At 43.9% G+C, this 21,673-nt stretch overlaps 1 long non-coding RNA gene across 1 annotated transcript in view; it reads left to right on the forward strand.

Moving 5' to 3' along the window:
* LOC143373661 (uncharacterized) overlaps positions 1 to 21,254 on the forward strand; it is a 134,077-nt gene extending 112,823 nt beyond the window's left edge. Inside the window, exon 3 of the long non-coding RNA XR_013086500.1 lies at positions 21,243 to 21,254. This is a non-coding gene — a long non-coding RNA (uncharacterized LOC143373661). The remainder of the gene's footprint in view (positions 1 to 21,242) is intronic.
* The last annotated feature ends 419 nt before the right edge of the window (positions 21,255 to 21,673 follow it).

Genomic DNA, 21,673 nt, shown 5'->3' on the forward strand with positions numbered 1-21,673 from the left:
AAAAGTGCGGGGAGTTTTCTGCTCTCTTGGATGGTAAGAATGTGAAAGTGCGAGGGAGCTCGAAGTGTGCGATATTATTTTTGCGGAGAACTGGAGTGAGGAAATTCTTGAGGGGTAGTTTTTGTGGTAGCTCGGTGTTAGGCGGAGGGGAAATTGATTTTGCGTTTCGATTCAAGGGGGTAGTGGATTGATATTCAATTTCGGTGTAAGTTTCCAGGACGGACGATTTTCCTCGAGTTTTTCGAATCCGATATTACACCGGGCCCTTGCGCCGTCGCCAGGAAACGAGGCTCCAATGCGACCCTCTTAAATCTATTCGCGGGGAAGAGTCTTTTTAAGCCCTCCCGAAGGAGGATCGAACGGTAGGGACTGCCGGGCGAAATGAAAAACTTGTCTAAATACATTTGTCGCTATAAAAGGGAGCGGCTTTTGCTCCTTTTCCTTGTTTTCCTGTCTGAGATCGAAAGGTAAGAAGTTCAGGAAGCTTGCGAACAAACGCCTCTCTCCATTCCTCTTATTTTTTTTCAACGGGAAACATTTGAGAGGCTCTTGGAACCAGCAATGGCTTCTTTGGAGTTTGAAGAGATTTGGGAAAACTGGATAGAACGTTTCCTCTGTCATTAGTCTTCAGTGCCAGAAACTCGAAGCGTTATACGGACTACTTCTAGTGGAAAGAAATTGGGACATTCTTTTATAAATACTTTTGCAAGTTACAAACTTACCCGATAGCCCGGGATATTAGTAACTAAGGAATTCCAAATCCCTGTACCACCCGAAAACAAGAATATCCATTCTTCTCCCTACCCCTCTGCCTTCTCCCCCCGACCCTGCAATTCTACTTCGATCGTCTACTTCGTACCTCCACTTATCCGTTCTTCGATAATCGATCGAGTCGGTAAAATCGACAGAAAGGGAGTTTCAGTACCCCGATCCCCTATTTCCTGCAAAGAAGTTAACGTACAGGCTCGGGGTAGTTGGAGCGTGGAGAAGGTGACGACGCGACAAGCGTGGAAAGTCAGCCGCGTCTGGTGGCAGTTTTAAAGAATCTTTGATTCCAGGGTCGCACAGAGGCGAGTGCCGCGAACGCCGACGAGCGTGCCAGTGACCGAGGCCGACGGTAATGAAAGCACCGTTTGATCATCGACCACGAAGTAATCGACTTACCGTGGCTGCAGACTCTCCCCTGGCCGCGCTATATTCCCTCGGCGTCGCGCTTCCCTGTTTTCCTCCTCTTTCCTCGTCGTAGACACACTCGCGAACTGGCCGCACGGCAGGCCATTTTTTTTTTTTTCGAGACGGTTCTCACCCCTGGCTCTTCTCCCCCTCCGTCGCTCCCGATGCACCCTCCGCGACGGAGGCACCCTCGCGGCGCGCGGAAGTCCTGTTTAATCTACATCCCGCCGCGCCGTACGGGGTCGCGCGGTAACGAGGGAACCGAGCAGCGAACGCGGGTTACCCGAGAACTCGATTCAACTTTCCGTCCGATTGGAAAAATTCTTCCTCGTCGATTGCGAAAATTCCGCGGCTCTAAAACCGTCTCTGACGCCCCGTGGGATAGTTTCAATTCAAACGACATTGCTTCTTTTCGAGCCCGAGCAGAGGGTGACCGAATTTCAAGATCGTCCGCGAAGGAAGCCGCACTGTTCCAGTCGAATGTCGCGGTTTACCCCTTCGAAGGCCCCAAGGACGCCGAGGACGTGCGTCGCGCGAACGGAGCACGAACGCACCGTGTGCGGTGGTGGCGCGTCCGCGACTGGACTCCGCGGCTGGAGCCACTGATTACTCCACCCCCGTCGTAGCGCGGGGGTCGAAGTCCCGCGATAGACTGCAGGGTGTCGGTCGTAGCCTCGAACCTCCGCGATTTCCAGCCGCCGACAGGCTCTGTGTCGCGCGGCGACCGCGCATGCCCCCCGACAATCCACCCTCGCCGCATCTCGGGGATGGTCACCGTTATCCTCGCGTGTGTGTGCGCGCTCCCCTGCCCTGTGCGCGCGTCCCCCGGCCTATCTCTCGGCCCTGCTGGCTTATGGGGGTGCCAGCGCCAGTGTAGCTGCGCCCCTGCACCCTCTCCGACGTACATACACCAGCGAAAACACTGTCTGACCGTGTACGTGGCTCGGGTGACGGGTTGCATCGCTGCACGGGGTGTGTGCGTTTCATTCCGTGTCTCTCTGCCCAGGGAGCTTGGATCCGCTGATTTTCTTCCTTTTTCGCTTTTGCTTCCCGACCGCTTCCTGGCCCTCTCGCTCTTTCTGTCGGATGGACAGAGGAATTTGACTTTATAGGTACAAGTGGCCTTCGGGGGTGAGGCCTGCGGTGCTACGTAGGGCAGGCTGGCGGATACGTGAATTTTCGAACGGGATGATGACACATGGGGCGAGCCTAGACAGGCTGGCGGGTTGCAGCTTGCTTCTCCGTGGGAGCAGGGAAGAGTGGAGTACTGTTGAGTGACACTCAGGTTTGAAGACTCGGGGTCTTCGACCTGCCATGCTCTGTAAGTTGTAATTCCAAGTACTCCTGTATATGTTTTACATCCTCCCTCAAAGGCGCCATTGCTAAATGTTAAGGAGCTCCCGCGGAAGACTGAGCGCAATTCTGTGCGGAATATGCGAAACACTTTAGCAGCCCGCAACTTCGCAGCTCGAACTCGTAACCCAGCGCTGCATTACGCAACCACGACTTTGGCCACTTGGCGATTTGTCGGCACTTCGGCTGCCGGTGGAATGATTTATCATCGCAATCTGTCGCTGACAGACACCGCCGCAACGCCAATCATCCGGCCTCCGTTCGTTACTTTTCCGCGCTTGTTAACGCGGTTCGCGCGTAAACAGCGATTTTGATCGGTCCTGCTTGGGTCGCTTCTCGCGGGCTGCTTTTTTTTTTAAAGGTGCACGGCGGAGGCTGCCGTAAAAACGGCCGAGTATCGCTGATAGAAAATTCAAGGGTGTTCGTTGTTCTGGGGCAAAAACGGCGGAGCGTCGTCGGTCTGATCAATCGACGCGTGTAACCGTTTCGTTGACGCGGCTCCGGGAGACTGATGAGAAAACAATTCGACGGTGGCGGGGGCGATGTCGTACGAGGATCATTTGATTGATTTCTCGCGTCGTTACCGGCATCGTTGGCGCGAAACGCGGTCATAAGGGTGAAGTTTCGAATAGATGAAAGAAAATTCTGGGGGTTCTAGACGGACTGCGACGCACAGTGGTCGGGATAGGGGTAATAGGGAACATTCGTGTGTAACTTTTAAACTGTAAAAGATGTCGCAATGAAATTTGCGCCAAAAGACAGGAAAAAATTATTCCTTTCTAATGATATAGGTAGAATTTAATATTCTATACATTTATTTACTGTTCAATTTTTTATCTTGTTTGGGATACAACAAATTTCATTCTGTTTATTTGGTGCCTTATTTAATGCTCTTTAATTGGTTTAAATCGCATGTTGAGAAAACTATTCGTCTCCGAGTTATAAGGAAAAGTCAAATAGTAATATTAGAAATTGTGACGAAATCTACGGTTTAGTTAAACATTATTATTCATTTATTATTAATTTATTCGACAGACTACAGCCTATATTTGTAAAAACCCTTTGTAATATAATAATAATACGATGAATACCAACGCATATATGTAAAATGACGTAACGCTGACAGATTTAAACATTAATAATTTAAAGCGTGGGCTAAAGTGGGAAATGATTTTTGCATGATTCTGTAGAAGAAGGTGTGCTGAAAATATTAAAATTGGTTAGAATCTGGAACTCGATAGAACTTGAAAGATATTCCTTGTCAAATGTAAAAAACTTTGACAAATTTCTTTATTTTATTGAGCATTGTTTTTTTAATACATTATGAACAGTAATTTTTAGTTAACTGTGTTAATTCATAACGCAAAAGAATGCTCTTTATTCTAGAAAAGAAACGGAGAGGAAATATTAAACAGGGTCGTCAGGGCATCTCTGAGAAGGAAGCAGTTTTGTCTGATGAAAAATGCTATCTTTAAAATGTCCAACTTTAAGTGTTTGTCCTAATTACAATTTTTATTAAATTTTATTAATATTTCCAGTTCCGGGGCTGTTGGACATTTAGGAAGTAGTATACATTCAGTAGATTTCGATAGGAGAAAGTTCATTTTGGGGTCGAATCTCCCCTTCTACCCCTATTCCGACCACTGTGCGACGGGGAAGGAAGGTGGTCGCAAATTTCTAGCGCAAACTTTGCAGACGCGTGAAACTGCACAGAAGCAGAAAATTATTGTTAAGCAAGTATTCAGCTTGGATATTTGAAACGTCCAGTTAAAAGTCAGTGTGCATGTGGATTTTAGAGGAGGTGTCTACTCTTTTAAAAGTGGAGCACGTTTCATTTAGATTTCTAGATGTTGAATATGAGTTGAATCACTCTGAGAGGTCTCTAGAAATCGCTGTGAAACTTCACTATCTTTCTAAACACATTATGTAGCTTAAGGGGGAACAACACCCTGAAGCCCGGAAACAAGTGCAATTTTTTTTTAATTTTATGTTAGACATCCATACTTCGTAGGAAAGTCATTAATATGAGGTTTAAATGTGCATGTAGTGGACAGTATTTTAGAATTTTTGCGTGACAAAATATACAGTTTTAATCAAGTTATAGAGGTCGCCGTAGAGCGCGACGCGTCGAACACGATCTGATGGTTTCCCACTTTATTCACGTCGCGTTCATCTGAGAAAAAAAAAGGAGAGCATTTTTTTAATCTGTATTAATATAGTTACAGTTAAGCATACAGGAATTTAATTACAATAATTTTTGGAGAAATGGCGGAGCGTAAAGGGGAAAGTTCTAAAGTTTCGAATCAGTTTCAGGAAAAAATCAAAATATTTGGGGGTGGAAAAAGTAGTAAAAATAACTTATTTTTATTTTCCGTAAGCTTAACTGTAACTATATTAATATATATAAAAAATGCTATCCTCTTTTTTCTCAGATGAACGCAACGTGAATAAAGTGGAAAACTATCAGATCGTGTTCGAAGCGTCGCGCTTTACGGCGACCTCTATAACTTGATTAGAACTGTATATTTTGTCACACAAAAATTCTAAAATACTGTCCACTACGTGCACATTTAAACCCCATATCAATGACTTTCCTACGAAGTATGGATATCTAACAAAAAATTAAAAAAAATTGCACATTTTTCCGGGCTTCGAAGTGTTGTTTCCCCTTAAGGGGTCCTTGCACTGTAACTCCCTAATGCATGACCCTTGTTTGGAACTTTTTCCGTCACATAAAGAATGTGTTGACTAAATTCAAGTTTTTTCTATTCAGTAATTCGTGTTTTGAGAATACAACAATTTTATTTTCATATTTGTTTAATGGTTGCTTTTAAAACAACGATAATGTTTTAGGGCGTTACAGTGCAGACCCATTAAATTAATTACACTAAATATTAACATAAAATTAGCATGCTTCTTTCATCCCTTTGTATCTATCCTCATCACCATAATTACCATCCCTCGTCCAAACTATCCTTTATCCTGTCTCGCTGTATTTGCCCTGAGCAGGGGAATCTGTCCGAAGTTAATATGAACTAGGCTAGGCTGCTTCTTATACGCGATATATCGATTACCAGGATGGGTAAGTGTACCAAATCGATCCGACTGGAGAAACAATTTGGCCGACGTGTACCGCGTTACATAACATTCGCGTGGTAATCCGATATTGATTCGAGGCGGGCGGCTAGCACGAATATTATTATCCCGCGGGTAACAACAGACTCCGCGATCGACCGTCTGTCTTGAACCGGAAGTAATCTTCACTTTAACAAGGCGCCCACAACGTTGCCCGCGAGCCGATAAAATTGCCGTAGCGAGCAGGAAAAGAGATCGATCCTGGCGATTTTCGGGCGGAACGGTAATACGAAAATCACGCTCCGCAAACGTTTCGTGCTAGGCTCGAGAAATATAATAAGGTTTTCAAGGTGGGGGTTGAAGGAGGCATTGGCAAATTTCGAAAACTTGAGTTAAGCACTCTGCTTCGCGAATCGTTTTCAACTGTTCTTTAGTCAAGTCGAGGATTGCCATATTGCTCCCTTTTTGTTCTAAAATTAAATGAATATCGTAGAAGGTATTTTTAAGAATTTTCACGAGGACAGCAGAGAATGGAATGGATTGAATAGAAAACAATGGTTGTTCTAGTTTAGTACAGCGTTAAATATTATATTATTAATATCCATAGCTTCTTGTTGGTCGTGCAAATTACGATAGTAGACAATTCTAACGCATCTAGCTGGTGACAAGTGGTCAGACTCAATTCTCGAATCAGTATCTGCAAGGTTCTTCAGTTTCTTCTACACCCGTGTGCACACCATTTGTAGTACGTAGGGTAAAGGACCCAATTACTGTCACCTAACCAATTACTGTCACCTTAAGGGGTTATGCCTACCTGCATGGTCTGAAAACTCAAGTATTTTCGGGATTTTTTCTTTTTTTAAATTTGAAGAAGTTTTTAAATAAACGGTTTGCAAGGGTATATTACTGTTTCCACTATTATCGTATCCAGCGATATGATTGAAGTCGAATGGAGCTGTCACGGATGAGTATTAAAAGCCTTTGCCCCAAATAAAACCAGCCGCCTTCCACCGTCTCGACGGGTCTCGTTTCGAGCTGGTGCAGTAGTTACCGCGATGGTGAAAGTTTGATGGGTGGATCGGCCCGGCGCGGGGGTCTGAACTGCATTAACCGACGTTCCGATAGCGAAACTTTCGGGTACGCTTGACGAATGAGGCAGCAGACCACGCCACGACTTTCTGCATTTTCGATTTCGCTGGTAATTAATTGAAGGCTAAGGGCTCGTTGGCCCGCGTCCTTGCGATGGTCGAGCGTTTTCACGGGCCGAGGAGCAAGGACATGCCGGCGATAAATCCGCGCGACGCGCGAAAACACACTGGCGTCCAATGAATTATGCCTCCGGCGGTCGAGTGGACATTCGAAATCGAAGTGGTTTCCGTGTTCGCCACCTCCTTCGCGGTTATCGTGGCTTTAAATTCTCGGCTTCCTTTATTTAGCGACGAGGACGTGGACATATTTTGGTGCTTTTGCGCTGAGGTGTTTGGAAATCAATTTATTATTACTAGTAGCGGTAGTAATATTATCATTATTATTATTATTAAACTGCTTAGTATCCATATAAGATCTATTTTATGGGTTTTAGGGGAAATGACTCTTGGAATGAACGATGTTGCGTTGCTCTAATAACAAACCCTAGTAGCATTTCTGGTTGGCCCACAGTATCCGCAAGTTGGGAATTAGTTGGCCATCAAAGTGCCAACAATAAATGCTACTAGGGAAGTATTTATTTTCATTATTTATTTATTTTCATTATATATAAAAAACGATACGTCTTTTGAGGCTATCCAAGAGTCGATCCACTTTTTGGCATCCTCATAAGAATGGAAGTGCTGCTCAGCCAGGCCACGTGCCATCGATCGGAACAAATAATAATCCGAAGGGGCAATGTCTGGTGAATACCGCGGGTGGGGTAGAACCCCCCATTTAAGCGTTTGCAAGTAGGTTTTCACCGGTTTTGCAACATGTGGCACAGCGTTGTCATGCTGCAAAATCACTTTGTCGTGTCTCTGCTCGTACAGCGGCCGTTTTTCCTTCAATGCTCGGCTCAAACGCATGAATTGTAGTCGATAGCGATCTCCCGCGATGGTTTCCTTCGGTTTGAGTAGCTCATAATAAAGTACACCCAGCTGATCCCACCAAATGCAGAGTAGATGCTTGGAACCATGGATATTCGGCTTTGCCGACGATGTTGATGCACGGCCGGGCTTACCCCGCGATTTTTTACGCTTAGGGTTGTCGTAGCGTATCCACTTTTCATCGCCAGTCACGATACGATGCAAGAAACCTCTCCTTTTCTGCCGTTGAAGCAGCTGTTCGCACGTGAAAAGACGCCGTTCGACGTCTCTCCCAATGTCCTTTCTTCTGAACCATTCCTAATGCTTTCAAACGTTTCGAAACTGTTGTGTGATCAACTCCTAATGATTCTGCAACTTTAGCTAGTGTCTGACATGGGTCTTCATCAAGTAGTGCATCGAATTCTTCGTCTTCAAACTTTTGCGGTGCGCCAGAGCCTTCTTTATCTTGAAGATCAAAATTATTATTTTTAAAGCGTCTAAACCAATCTCTGCATGCTGTTTGCGACAGAGCTTGGTCGCCGTAAGTGTCAGCAAGAATTCTGTGTGCTTCAGCTGCAGATTTTTTTTTAATAAAGTACTGCAGTAAAATCCCCAGTAAATACGCTTTTTTTGGCACAAAATTCGACATATTTAATAGTATTGGAAAAAAAGTTGTTTACACTTCGGCGGAAATGACATACGCTGAATTTGAACCTTGCTTATAGTACTTCTTTATAGATGCGCTACCGTCTTAAACTACACGCACGCAGTTCTGGTAAAGTCAAGCCGGGTCCAGACCTGAATGAGTATACGCTGAGCAGGCTGAGCGCGCACGAATATTCTGATCTGGAAGGGTGAAGTACAACCCCTGGCAATAAGTTTGGAACCAAACGCGAAAATACGAAATTAACGAGAAACACCAATATTTTTTATGTATAATATGCAACGGTATATATATGAAACTCGTGGTAATGTTAAATTGGTCTATTTTAAAGTAAAAGCTCAAAAAATAATTAAGAATTTTGTTTATTATATAATACAAAATATGGAAGAAACAAAATGTGTCTGGGAAATAAGTATGGAACGCTGATTTCGGGAATTTTCGCGATTCTCGACCTTATTCTGCGATCTTTAAACGTTTGTAGCTCGGAGCAACGTTAACCGATTTTGATGAAATTTTAGGCACGCATACAACTTACTGCAATCTACAAACGTTTTTTTTTTTAATTTTCATTACAAGCTCAAAAAAGTATAAAAATCGACCTTTACTATTCTTTTCGCTATTCCAACCAAATACATTTTTTTTCAAAACGACGAGACTTGTCAGTTAGCAAACTAATCCTTCTAGCTTCTCAAAAAAAACTCAAGTTGTTTGGACCAATTCTAAAAAAGTTATGCGATTTTAAAAAGTGTCCGAATATTAATGCGAGTCACTGTAGCTAATCGCACCATCTTTACGACTGCGGAGTGAGCTAAGCTAAGCACAGAAGTTGGCGAAGAAAGACACAATGGCACTTTCGACCCCTCCGCATGCGTCATTCGTGCGCGCTCAGCCTGCTCAGCGTATACGCGTTCAGGTCTGGACCTGGCTTCATCTGTTGCAAAACAGCGAGAACTTATTCAACATCCTAATACTATTATGCAACCTTTTATAAACCATTAGTTTTATCAGCTAAAACTGTTTTTTTTAACCCCCTGCTCTACTATCGAACATTCCTCCACATTATCGAATATCCTCTCGCGACCACCGTCGACATCCGTCCTCCAAGTCGAACGAAGAAGAGCCCAGACCCCTCCGCGGCAGGTTTTCCCGCTTTGTCGTCGGATATTCTCGTTATCGTTTCACACCTGCCGCGTCCATGCAAATTCCGTGCCGGTTAACGGTGAATTATACTCGATCGAGCTATTCACCGGCGTGGCCGTAATAAATACCGGGCCGCTATTGTCTCGTCGCGCGTTAATTAAAATGCAGCTAATTGTAACGCGCCGCCCGGGCCAGCCCCCGGCCAACAATGGCGGAGATTCTACTCTTCGGTTATTTAATCCGCCGATAAATATGCGGACTCGCTTCTAGCGGGCACGTATCACGCGCCTGGCAAACGTGACCCGATCGGCTCGCCGGGCGGTCTCGTTGCGAGGAGATTGCAGAATCGTTCCGCAAGGAATAGTCGATTGAATAGGGACGGCGGGACGAGAGATCTTTGCAATCCACTGGACGCGTATCGCTGCGGCTTGGTCCGCCCGTTCTTCGATTAAAACGCATCGTTATTATCATCGTTGTAATCTATACCAGTAATTACCACGAGTGAGTTACGAACGAAACTGTATCGAGATTCGGTTTCAACGTATTATAGATTCATGGCGCGGGTATAATGGAATCATTCGTGAGACTTATGATCGACTATTTCATGGGCCATGAGTATTATTTGTCTAATTGTCGAAAGTCGAGAGTAATGAAAATAATCGAATAAAGCCAGGGTCCTCTGGTCTTCAAAATTTATCAGTGCGTAGCGGCCCAGATCTATTCCACTCGCCCGACCAAACACGAGTCTATTCGCCTCGGCGGATCAAGACGTTCCTATTTACCCGCGCGATCTCAGACGGTTCTGTTCACTTGTTTGACCAAGAAGTCCCATTCTATGCATCTGATTGGAAATTGTTGTGTTCCGCCCAGGCAAGTGCAGACCTATTCTTCTGCCCCCAATGAGGGATAGAATAGTTCCATTGTTCTCTAGCCTGTACATGGGCGATCCTATTCTACTAATTAATCAAAGCAATTTGCCGTAGCCTCTTGTCCAGTCGAGCACTGTTTTAAGCGTTCTTTCGTCTGCTAAAAGTTGCCTTATTCTACTAATCGTTTTGACACTGCTACATATACCCTCGAGAGATTTTTACCCAACTTCTCGTTTCTTTAACACCTAAATTGTCCCTCGAGTCTTCTTTCACCCACTCGTTTTTTCTTTTTCATTTCGTTAAGGATTCTTTCAATTTCGAGGAAAATGTAAGAAGGTTGTTGCTAATGCATACATGCGTGTATTTCTCAGTGTCTGGCGGTAAATGTGTAGGTGAACTAAAGGCAGTGGCAAGGTTAAGGCATTTTCCCGTCGTCTGCCTGGAATAGCGCTATTCTACTCGCCTAGTAAGAGCGGATTTATTCCACTTGTCTGGCCACGCTACGTGGCTGACTATGCGCGCTCCTGTTCTACTTACCACGTTAAACGCCTCGAGTCTACTTGCCTTCTTAGATATTGATTCTTCCTGCGAATGCTCTGTAATTGGCTCTTTGGGACGCAGTCACCCTTCAGCAGTGTAATTTGACTTTTTATTGCCTGGCTTTCCCTTGGGAAGGTTTTTTAAGGGTTTGGCTACAAAAGTCTGTGGAGATCAAGGAGTATCAATACGAACTCCAGACTTTAACACTTTTTAATACTACATTCTGATACCTAGTGAAATCTTTATACAGTAAGATATATCTGTCTGTGAAATTATAATACAATTCTACAGAAATAACTTCTCAAGATATGATTTAAAGACTATTATATAATACCATACTTCTCTCTATTCTTCCTGTCACTACGATCCTCCTCCACGCATATTCGTTTTGCGATACACTTCAGGAATCCGTTAACGTTGAAAATCCTGTACGTTTCTTTAGTCAGAGCTCAGCTAGAGTATGCGTCGCAGATATGGTCCCCGAGCACTGTCAGCCTGAAGTATATGGTTGAAAAAGTTCAGCACACTTTCTGCGATTTGCGTCTTACCATTTAGAGAAGCCTCTAATTTTTTTGTCTCGCAACTATACCGAGATAGCAACTCAGTTGAACATGACGACACTGGAAGTTCGCAGGACAACCGGCGATCTTGTATTCCTGTACAATTCAATTAATGGCCACATAAAGTGTCCGAGCCTGCTAGGAAGCGTGAATTTTTATGTCGCAGGGAGGGCTCTTCGTCAGAGCCCTCTATTCTGCGCAAGCCGGTACAGGACCAATATCGGTCATCTGGATCCAGTTACTCGGAGTTGTAATTGCTTCGACAAACTTAATAGCGACTCTCGCTCTCTTGACCTTTTCTCTGGATCCCTGGCATCCTTCGGAACATCAGTGATTAGGTAACTTGAAGGCAGTCAGGGGTGACACTACTTTGTACACTTTGTATACATGTATATAATATCTTTTTATATCCGAGGTTGGGATTATTGAAATAATTAAACCAAATTAGTTTCTCTGTAAATAAGAAATTTTATATTACAACAATACTACTAATTACAATGTTTATACAAAATTTACAAGTTACCTGTAAATAAGAGAAACGACAATTACGGTCGATTATTCGTCTCCCTTAGTAACAGTTAATTATCTTAGCACGTGCTCTTACATAAAATCTATCTCCCTGTCTCTCTCTCTACCTCGCTGTCGATTCATACTTTCCTCGACGAGACATCTAGCAGGTGTCATAGAGGCGCGCGCGGAGCATACTAAGCGCGCTAAATTTAAAGAGTATATTCTCTTTACACGTATATATTTGTAAGCGTAATCAACGTTAAGTGCAACGACTTGCAACCTAGTAGTAACTTTTCCTTATTTCTTCTTATGTTTGTAATAATTGTATTTAAAGGGTTACACCCGTTAATAATAATAATAATAATAATAATAATATTCTCTCACATCCTCAAGCCCAGCGGAGAAATCACGGTCTCTGGCATTAGACGACTCAAACGACCACGCAGCAGTTGAGATCGCAATTTCCCGTCGAAACACCAGGGAACAAGTACCAAACTCGCGACCGACGTGACAGTGCAAAGAGTCACGGTTGAAAGCGCCGAAGGATCGGCCTGGTGCAACAAGTAACTGGGAAAAATACGGGCTGCGTCTCGGCTTGGTCCGCCCAGCGAGCAAACACGCGCGAGTCCGTGGCCAGTGGAGAAATAAAAGGACGAAGGCGGTCAGGAGTCGCGTTTAGCGAGCATTGAAAAAGTATCGAACGGTCCTCGACCGCGGACACCGTGGGACTCTGCGATGAATTTAACGTACCAGCCACGGAGCTGGGGACGAGCGTGGCCCGGCCGAGCGGAACGCGGAAGCGCGGCCAAGTTTGCGTATAAATTCCCCTGAAACGCGGCAAGTGTACTTTAACGTGGCGAGACGGTGGCTCGCCATTTTGCAAACAGCTCGATCCAGGGGCCGCCAGCTCCGGAGATCGTGTTGCCTGTATCCTGTTTAATGCTTCCTCTGACGTTTCCGCGGCTTCTGTTTTGGATAACGATAGCTTCCAAGTGGATTAAAGACGCTGATAACAAGGTCTGCTAACGATAAGCCCTTTGATCGCGTCCGAGTGGCTTGCATCGGTGTTCTGTAACGTCCTAACGATCCAGGGACGATCGAATATGACGAGGGATGGAGGACCTTTGGATGTGCGATCGGCGAATGGAGAGTGGAGCGGGGATGGAGAATTCTTGGTGGTGTGAAAATTCAGGGAGGCAGATGTTCGTGTTATTGGATGTGCGAAGATTTAATACAGCACTTTATATCGATATGTACGCCTAACAGAAGCCAAACTGATTGACTCCACTGTTTGTACATTTCTAAATTTTTATACTAAAGAGTTAAGTAGGTTGGCTTCTAAGAGGGTCCTACGAGGAATATTAGATTCTCGAGAATGGTGGATGTTTTTTTAAGTGCAACGCGTTTAATTAATTGGTTGCTTTATTTCATCGTTCGCATTGGTCTTTATAAGTTATTCTGCACGCTGTTGTTTGAAACTGTTCATAGAAGCTGCTCGAATGATAGAAAATTCTGTCCTCCCTCTAAAGATGGCCGGTCGAGATGCGTCTTTCAAGGTAGCGGAACTCTTCCCTGTAGCTGAATACTGTCTGAAAACAGGAAGCGAGCTATCCTGCAGGGACGCTGCAAGCGACTTTGCAGGAGATATATATCAATTGCGGTAGATCTATCCGGCGATATCCCTCCGTTTGCGCGTCTTCTTTCTAAGGGAAGATTTGAAACGATGGTCAGCTTCTAGCCTTTGGGACTGCGGCTCGAGAGGAAATACGCTCGACGTTTCAAATATATCGAACCAATACAGAGAATCCCTGCATAGCTTAGTTAAAACCTCAAAAATGTGGGACAATCTCTTACCGCTTGCTATGTATACATAGTACTACACTGACGGCAATTTAGAGGGAATATTTTATTCTGCCATGAATAGGATTACGATTCGTTTTATGTGGGATTTGAAAGTAGCAGAGATGCGATGTAAAATATGTCTGCAATTATCTGATCGCATTCAGTGCTTCAATAAACATGTCACTATTTGCAAATTTAATTTATTCTTTCGTCTTTATACTACATGTTAGCAACGAGAGGTGAGACAAAACGATGCAGCTTTTCGTACGCTTTTAGAATATGGAAGAGAGGGGAGTTGAAGGGTTGAATATTTATGAAGACGTTTTAGGTTGCATTTATTTTTATGTCGTGTTTAAATATTCGAGTTCTGTTTTCTCGTATCATGCAAAGACTGTCAAACTTTGCCGGTAAATTTTTAATGATGGCAGAGGATTAAGTTGGTTGTTATTCGTTACAAGGTCTTATTACACGTGAAGAGATAGATCGGAATAAAGTTCCATCGATCTGCTTTTATATTAACGACGTTTTAATGAATTCTGCTTATTACTAGAAAAATAGTTGCGCTTCTGAACATTTATTATTCTTTCATCGAGATTTTTGAATAGTGTGTTAGTACTTTACTGTGAGATTCGAAAGGATAGGTTAAAATAGAAAAAGTGGAAGGTGGAACATTTCGTTCAGATAGAAGACCAGATGGGACTTACAAGGGAAGATCCCGAAGCCGAAAATTCAAAAAACTCTGAAACTTTGTGAATGTGTAGGGGATTTCCTGCTAATTACAACGCAAGTTTTGTTTGCTGCCCAAATTCACTCTAAGGGGGTGTACTTGACCGCTGAAAATCCGGTTATTTTCCAATTTTCAACTCGTGGACTGTAAAATATTTTTTTCACCAAATGATAGATCTAATTAAAAGAAGTGACTTTTGTCTTGAAACTTTTTTCCTACCTCTTACAGATTGCGAGTTACAAAATAAAATCGGAAAATAACCCAATTTTCAGGGGTTAATTTCACCCCCTTCGAGTGAATTTAGGCAGCAAAAAAAAATTGCGTTGTAAGCAGGAAGAAATACCCTACATACTCAGAAAGTTTCAGAATTTTTTGAACTTTCGGTTTCGGGATCTTCCCTTGTTAGAATATTTCAATAAGATACTGGAACAAATAGAATTCAGAAAAATTTTCAAGACTCCTATCTGTTCCAACACCTCGCTGAAATATTCCAAGTTCTATCTGGTCTAGCATTCGAGCAGAAATTTTCAAAGTCCCACTAATATTAATGCTTTAAAGCAAGACCAGACAGAACTTGGAATACCTCTCCAAGGAAATTGCACATTGAATATTTTAGTAGGATATTGAAACAGAGAGGACCTCGAAAATTCTTCAAAGTCCCATCTGTTCCAACACCTTACTGAAATATTCCAAGTTCCATTTATCCTTCTATCTAAACGTTATATTGAAGGGTAAGGAAAATCGAACAACTCTTCCAATATGTTTTTAATTCACACAGAAGGAAAGTAAAAAGTCATATTACTCGCAATGAATTTACTGAAACTGTTGAAGTTACATGTACAAATTCTTATGTCTTGCAGAAATATTCTAAGTGGTAATTATTCATATATTCTACGAAAATTGAACAAAGTTCGCAGCCATTGGTTTCGGTTATCACCGATTTCCAGGTCTCCCCGCGAGGAGGTTGCTGCGAGTGGAGACCCGTAGAGAGATAGATGGAATCAAAGTTCCATCGATCTCCTTTTACAAAAACGGTAGCGCACTAAACCAAAGAGATAGATGGAAGCAAAGTTCCATCGATCTCTTCGGTTTAGAGTAGGGAATTGGCAACCATTCGCTATATTACGCGAGATTCGGCAAGAAGGGAACCCGGACGCACCTTGAAAACGGTATTCGATGGTGCAACTCCTACTACCCAGGTGTCCCAGTCGCAGAAGAAGAGCTTTCAGCGCCCCGAAAGCGATTCCTGTTGCTCCGAGCGACTCCGTCAGGAGCACGCTAGGTGTGACCTGACTCAGGCCGGCTAACGCGGGTGGCTTTCGCAGGCGGTGCACCTTTCCGCACACCCCGTACGCCCGAAACTTTTCTCCTTGGACCAGTAACCCGAGGACGGAGCTTACCCATCGGTACTGATTTCATGGCCGGTCACTTGTTTCTAGAATAAAAACAGAAATGATCTCCTCATCGGGGATGAGGATCTAAGAGCGAGCAAAGTAAGGCAAAAATCAATGATTAGTTGGCAGTTTTAGGAGAGACCGGGGGCGGTAGTAACACTTTGACTTTGGAATACGCTTACACAAAAACTATTACAGTTAGAAGAACAGTTTTTTACGAAAATGTTACTTACTTATCTGACATTATTTGAGCCGCAACAGTTTCGCTGTATGTCAAGTAATATTCCGGTTATTAATAAAAACTGAGAAGCGGAGAAAGTGTTACAACCGTCCCTGACTCCGGGACGGTTGTAACACTGCATGGAGTCGATAGTAGCACAAATTTAACTTTACAAAATTAAAATATTTATTGATTTTAATTATAATAATAAATGAAAAAGAGTAAAATTTATAAGCAATTATGCGGCGTCGCCATTGTGGCAGAAATAGAAAACTTCTCTCAGCACATCTCTCATCTCCACCAATTGTTCCCACCACTTTTCTCTATTTTTCTGCAGAAGTGGTCCAGCAGCGTGAACACTGTGAGTACCCCCTCCATTTACTCCGCATTCTCCATCCATTAGGTCTATCGTTAATCCAAAAACGTCTCCAGGAATCTCGAGATTAAGCAGGGAGAGCAAGAGATTTTACCCCGGAGCTTTCTTTCACAGCTATCACTGTCGGTTTCGAACTTCCTAGCCGCGATCACGTCCTCCAACGATCGTTCTATATCGCGGCCAGCGCTGCTCCCTTTTTCCCTCTCTGCGATCGTTTCGTCCATCGAGGATTAGAAAAGTCTCGTGCCAGAATTCTGGCATAAAAACGGCGAACAGAACAGAGGGGCTGGGGAGGGAGGAGTGGTGGCCTGGAATACCCTCCACGGTGCTGTAACTGCGCGAATCCTCGAGAGTATCCTTAGGCTTCCGTTATCTGGCCCAGCTGCCCGCCCGCGCCCGTTGTCCATTTCACTTCCCCGTCCCTTCTATTCTGCGCCGGATTCAATCGACCCCGGAATCTCGTTGCGCACGGAATCGTCCTATGCAGCGGTTCGCCCTTCTGGGACACTACGTTTAATTTTATGTACGCGTTCCAGGACGAACCCTTCTCCACCCCCATTCTTTTTTTTTTCTCCCAGCCAGCACGCGAAACTGCGGCCCTGCCGGACCTCGCTCTCGTCTTTTTTATCGTACGATTTCGCAGTAAACGCAGGGAAATTCGAGACTACCAGCGTCCGAATAAAAACCCTGCCGCCGCGCATGTGAACGTGACGATTCCTGAAAAACCGGGCACAATGGAAATATTTCCAGGTTCTGACAGGGTTAACGCTGGGGAGTACTTTGATGTAACGCTTGTTTAATTAATCGCCGAGTTCGACGATCCTGGTACTTTTGTTTTTTTTTTTTGTTTGTTCTTCGTGTGCCCCGTGTGTTTGTAAATTTGAAATGGCTCGAATTAGAGATAGAGTGTTCGAGGGATTTTTTTATTTTTACAGGGGCGTTAGGCTGGGTTTCCCATTGATGATACGCGAGATGAAGGGTAAATGATAAAAGGAACAGGGGGTCGATCCGCGGCCTGTTATCGCGAAGTACGTCTTCCCTGTTTTCGTTCCGAACCACTTTTCCTCCTTCGTCCCTTCTGGGGAGGCCGTTCTACTCTCGTTCTACGATCTTGTTAATCTTGCCCGCACACATCTCAGGAATATACTCGTTAGCCTCCTATCGTTAATCTACTCCAAGTGGAATCGGACCCCGGTTGACGGGGATCGATACGTTATCGTCGTGACGTTGGAACGGGGCAACGAAGACTCGATTGCTCCAGAACAGAGTACCTTCGACAGAATTAATACAGGCACCCCTCGCTGCCTACCTATACCGCCGACGTCATACTCATTCAAACAGGGTATAATCGCGGGTGTTCAGAAGCAGAATGGAGGGCGCATTTCGAATAAAAATACTCTATTGTCAAGCGCATTTTTCATCACAGAGTGGGTTACGTATCAAAAGGGGGTAGCTACTTCCTCTATTATCATCGTCGTAATGTACCCTCAACTTTCTCGCAACAATTCGGGACCAGTAATACCCGTACAATGACTAGCAGAGCACGCAACACGCATCGCTCCATTTCGAGGTCAGGCAACTGAACCAGAAACTGCGACGTCTCTGACAAGGAGAGTCTCCCTGGTGTCCGCCTACGATTGCTTTGATTTTCGGATATGTTTCAGAGGACCGAAAAATAAGATACAGGTACGTGTTCTTTTATAGCGGCCCGTTTCCATATTTGGGGGAGAAACCACCCCTCAAAATTATAAGCTTCTCGGGTGCTCGTCTTTGATTGCTTTGGTTTTTATCTTGCATGTTTAGGGGTGAAACCACCCCTCAAAGTTATAGGATTCACAGGTGTTCGTCTCCGATTGCTTTGGTTTTTGGATATATTTTAGAGGAATGGAAAATAATAAATACGCGTCTTTTTATTTCGGCCTGTTTGCATGTTTATGGGGCTCAAAGTTATTAAGGGGTGCAAAATTGTGTTGAGTAAAACTTCATATGATAATACGTATCCAAAAACCAAAGCAATCGGAGGCGGGCACCACATATTCTTATGAAATTTGAGGGGTGGTTTCACCTTCCAAACATGCAAGCAGGCCAAAATAAAAAGACACCTGTTTCTTATTTGTCTGTCCTGTAAAACATATCCAAAAACCAAAGCACTCGGAAGCGAACAACCTGGGAGACTCTCCTTGTGAGTATTAGCTTGTTGCAAATGAAATGGCCGTTTCTGATTTTTTAATTTAAGCTTTTACTTGACAAACCTAATACGTATTTCATCAATCGAAATAATCACCATCGACTTCGATACACTTCTCCCAACGCGAAATAAGTGCACCAATGCCTTTCTGAAAGAAATCCAGAGTACGAGAGGCAATACATTCAGCGAATGCAGTTTTTACATCCACTTCTTCTCGAAACACTTTTCCAATCAAAAAGCTATCTAGGTGCTTGAAAAAAATGGTAGTCTGTAGGCGAAAGGTCAGGAGAATGAGGAGGGTGAGGGAGAACTTCGCACTTCAATTCTGCTAACTTTTTAAAGGTTTGTTTTGCAGTGTGTGGTCGAGCATTATCATGAAGCAATAACACACCGCGTCTATTGACCAATGCCGGCTGTTGAATACGTACTTTTTCATACACGATATCAATTTCTTGACAGTGTTTGTCTGAATTTATGGTTTCACCTCGTTTTAAAAATGAAAAATGCACAACACCCCTTGCTGACCACCATACAGACACCAAAATCTTTCGCAGATGAAGGTTCGGTTTCGGCATATGTTTTGCGGCTTCATCTGCATCCAACCACTGTGCAGAACGTCCTCGATTGTCATAAAGAATCTATTTCTCGTCACAAGTAATTAGTCTATGTAATATGCCTTCATTATTATGACGAGAAAACAAAGAAGAACCGATCTCCAAGCGGCGGATTTTGTTGTTCTCAGTAAGTTCATGTGGGACCCATTTGTCCAGCTTTTTTACTTTCCACATGGCCTGTAGATGTCGGAAAACAGTTGAATAGTGAATATTCGTTCTCCCTGCGATTTCCCGAACAGTTAGGCGTGAATCCTCTTCAACCGTGTCTTTCAAAATACTGTTTTCGATAACTGTTGGCTTACAGCCGCGAGGCATATTTTCGAGGTCTGTATCACCAGAACGAAATTTTTCGAACCAACGCCAGTGGTCCGATCACTTGCAGTACCATTGCCGAAATCAGTATTTATATTCCGCGTTGCCTCAGCCGCACTGTGACCAAGTTTCAACTCCTACAAGTAAATCATTCGAATTTCCTTATTTTCCATGATCAGTTAAAACGGTTTTTAATTGCGTATACTGCGCAATATAACAGAAATTATACACACGGAATCACGCGTGAGACATGTACTCTTCAAATGGTAAAAATACAGCGCTATCTGCGCGGAAAAGAGCTAAGCTACAAAGCCGCGAAGTTTAAATTGTAGAAAACGGCCATTTCGTTTGCAACAACCTTATAATTCCTTTCACCCCCAACACACCTCGCATCCCCGCAATGCGATCCTCCTTTTCGATCGCTCACGCAGACCGCAGCGTAGCACAGATCCGCCATAATTGGCTTCGACTGTTACTTCCGCGCTGCCGCGGGATTCTGATCCCAATACCCCTAACAGGCGCGGAACACTTAGCCCCGACAGATTGTTCGAAAGCCCACGCCTCGGCGAGTCGGCGAATTATCCTCGGCAGCAGCCAGATTCACTTCCTCGAGTTAAGAGCCGTTCTCTTGTCGCGTTTGGTGGAGGCCCTAATGGCGAGCGACGCGAAGGTATTCGTCGTTAGGGTGTATAACAGGAAGGGTCCGGGTGGGGGGGTGGGGCCGCTGGTAAACCGCTGTCTCGTAACTTCATTTGCTGCTAATACCGCGAGGGCCCCCGCCGTAACAAGCGAGCCCTGATAGCGGGACGTGTTCGCGTATCTTAGGCAGCCCCCTCGGGTGGGCCGGGCAAGGTCATTCGCGTATACGCCGATAGTTTATCGATATTACGCGCCGCCGTCGTTACGTAACGACGTAACGATCTGCTGATGCAAAGCGCCGGCAACGGTAACCCCTTCGGAGAATTTCGGGGCTCGCGGCTCGAGGGGCCGCGCGCTCGCGTTCCTCCGCGGATTTGTGGATGGGAAAGAAGGGATGGGGGAAGAATTTTCAGGGAGAGGCATCTGATAATGCGTGCGGAAGGAAACGGTAATTGTGGGATACGTAAATAGACAGTTGGGTATTAAGAATTCTTATTGTGGGTGTATGGAAGCGTTTTAAAAGTAATTAGGACCGGATAAGGCTTTAGTGAGTAGATATAATAAGGAGTTATTAAGGGGGCTAAGTAGGCAGTCCTTTTCCGTGAGAAAAACACTTTCTTTGTAATGGGACATTCCATGCGAACTCGGATAGATTTCGGAGTAAGTTTTCTTAGGTTGCTGAAATATGTATATGTTGTAATCTTTAGTGATATTTAAACGTAACTTAAAGCATTTTTCGGAATTTTGAAAAATGTCGATTTTACAGCTGTTTGAAGTTCAGTGCTAACTTTTTTTCAATGCGTTATAGCTATGGTAGTAGTAAACGGATGGAGACGAGCTTTACGATGCTTGTAGAGAAGGCATTGAAGTTTTAAGAAAAAATTATTTCAGTTTAAAAAAAAAATTTGAACCATTTTTGTGCAATTATTTTAAACAAATGCAGGTTTTTAACATCGGGCGCGATTTTAAAAATCTGAAAAAGGAGAATATAGGGTAGATGTCCCTATTACTGCCACTTTATTTATTTCACTTTAAAAAAATGTAACGTATAAAGAATAGACGTATAAAGAGTGTACTATAATAATAAGAAAAACAGTCCCAATTTTATGATAAATTCTTTTTTACACTATTCTTTATACGTTGCGTGTTTGTTAAGTAAAATAAATGAAGTGACAGTAATAGGGGCGCTGGCAGTAATTGGGACATTTACCCTAGCTCTATCCTTCCCCTTGATGGACGAATTTTTAAAAATATGGACATTTTAAAATTTGCCCTGTAAAAATTGCCGAAAGTTGACGCTGCGTCGCCACGCACCGCGGTACTTGCAGTGGCCAAGCGCCTATACCTGATATTCTTACACAGGATTCTCGAAAATGGTAAGTATTTGAAAAAAACTGAAGCAGTAAAACTCTTACTGTTTTTT

The sequence above is a fragment of the Andrena cerasifolii genome, chromosome 1, assembly GCF_050908995.1.
Source record: "Andrena cerasifolii isolate SP2316 chromosome 1, iyAndCera1_principal, whole genome shotgun sequence".
Taxonomy (NCBI): domain Eukaryota; kingdom Metazoa; phylum Arthropoda; class Insecta; order Hymenoptera; family Andrenidae; genus Andrena; species Andrena cerasifolii.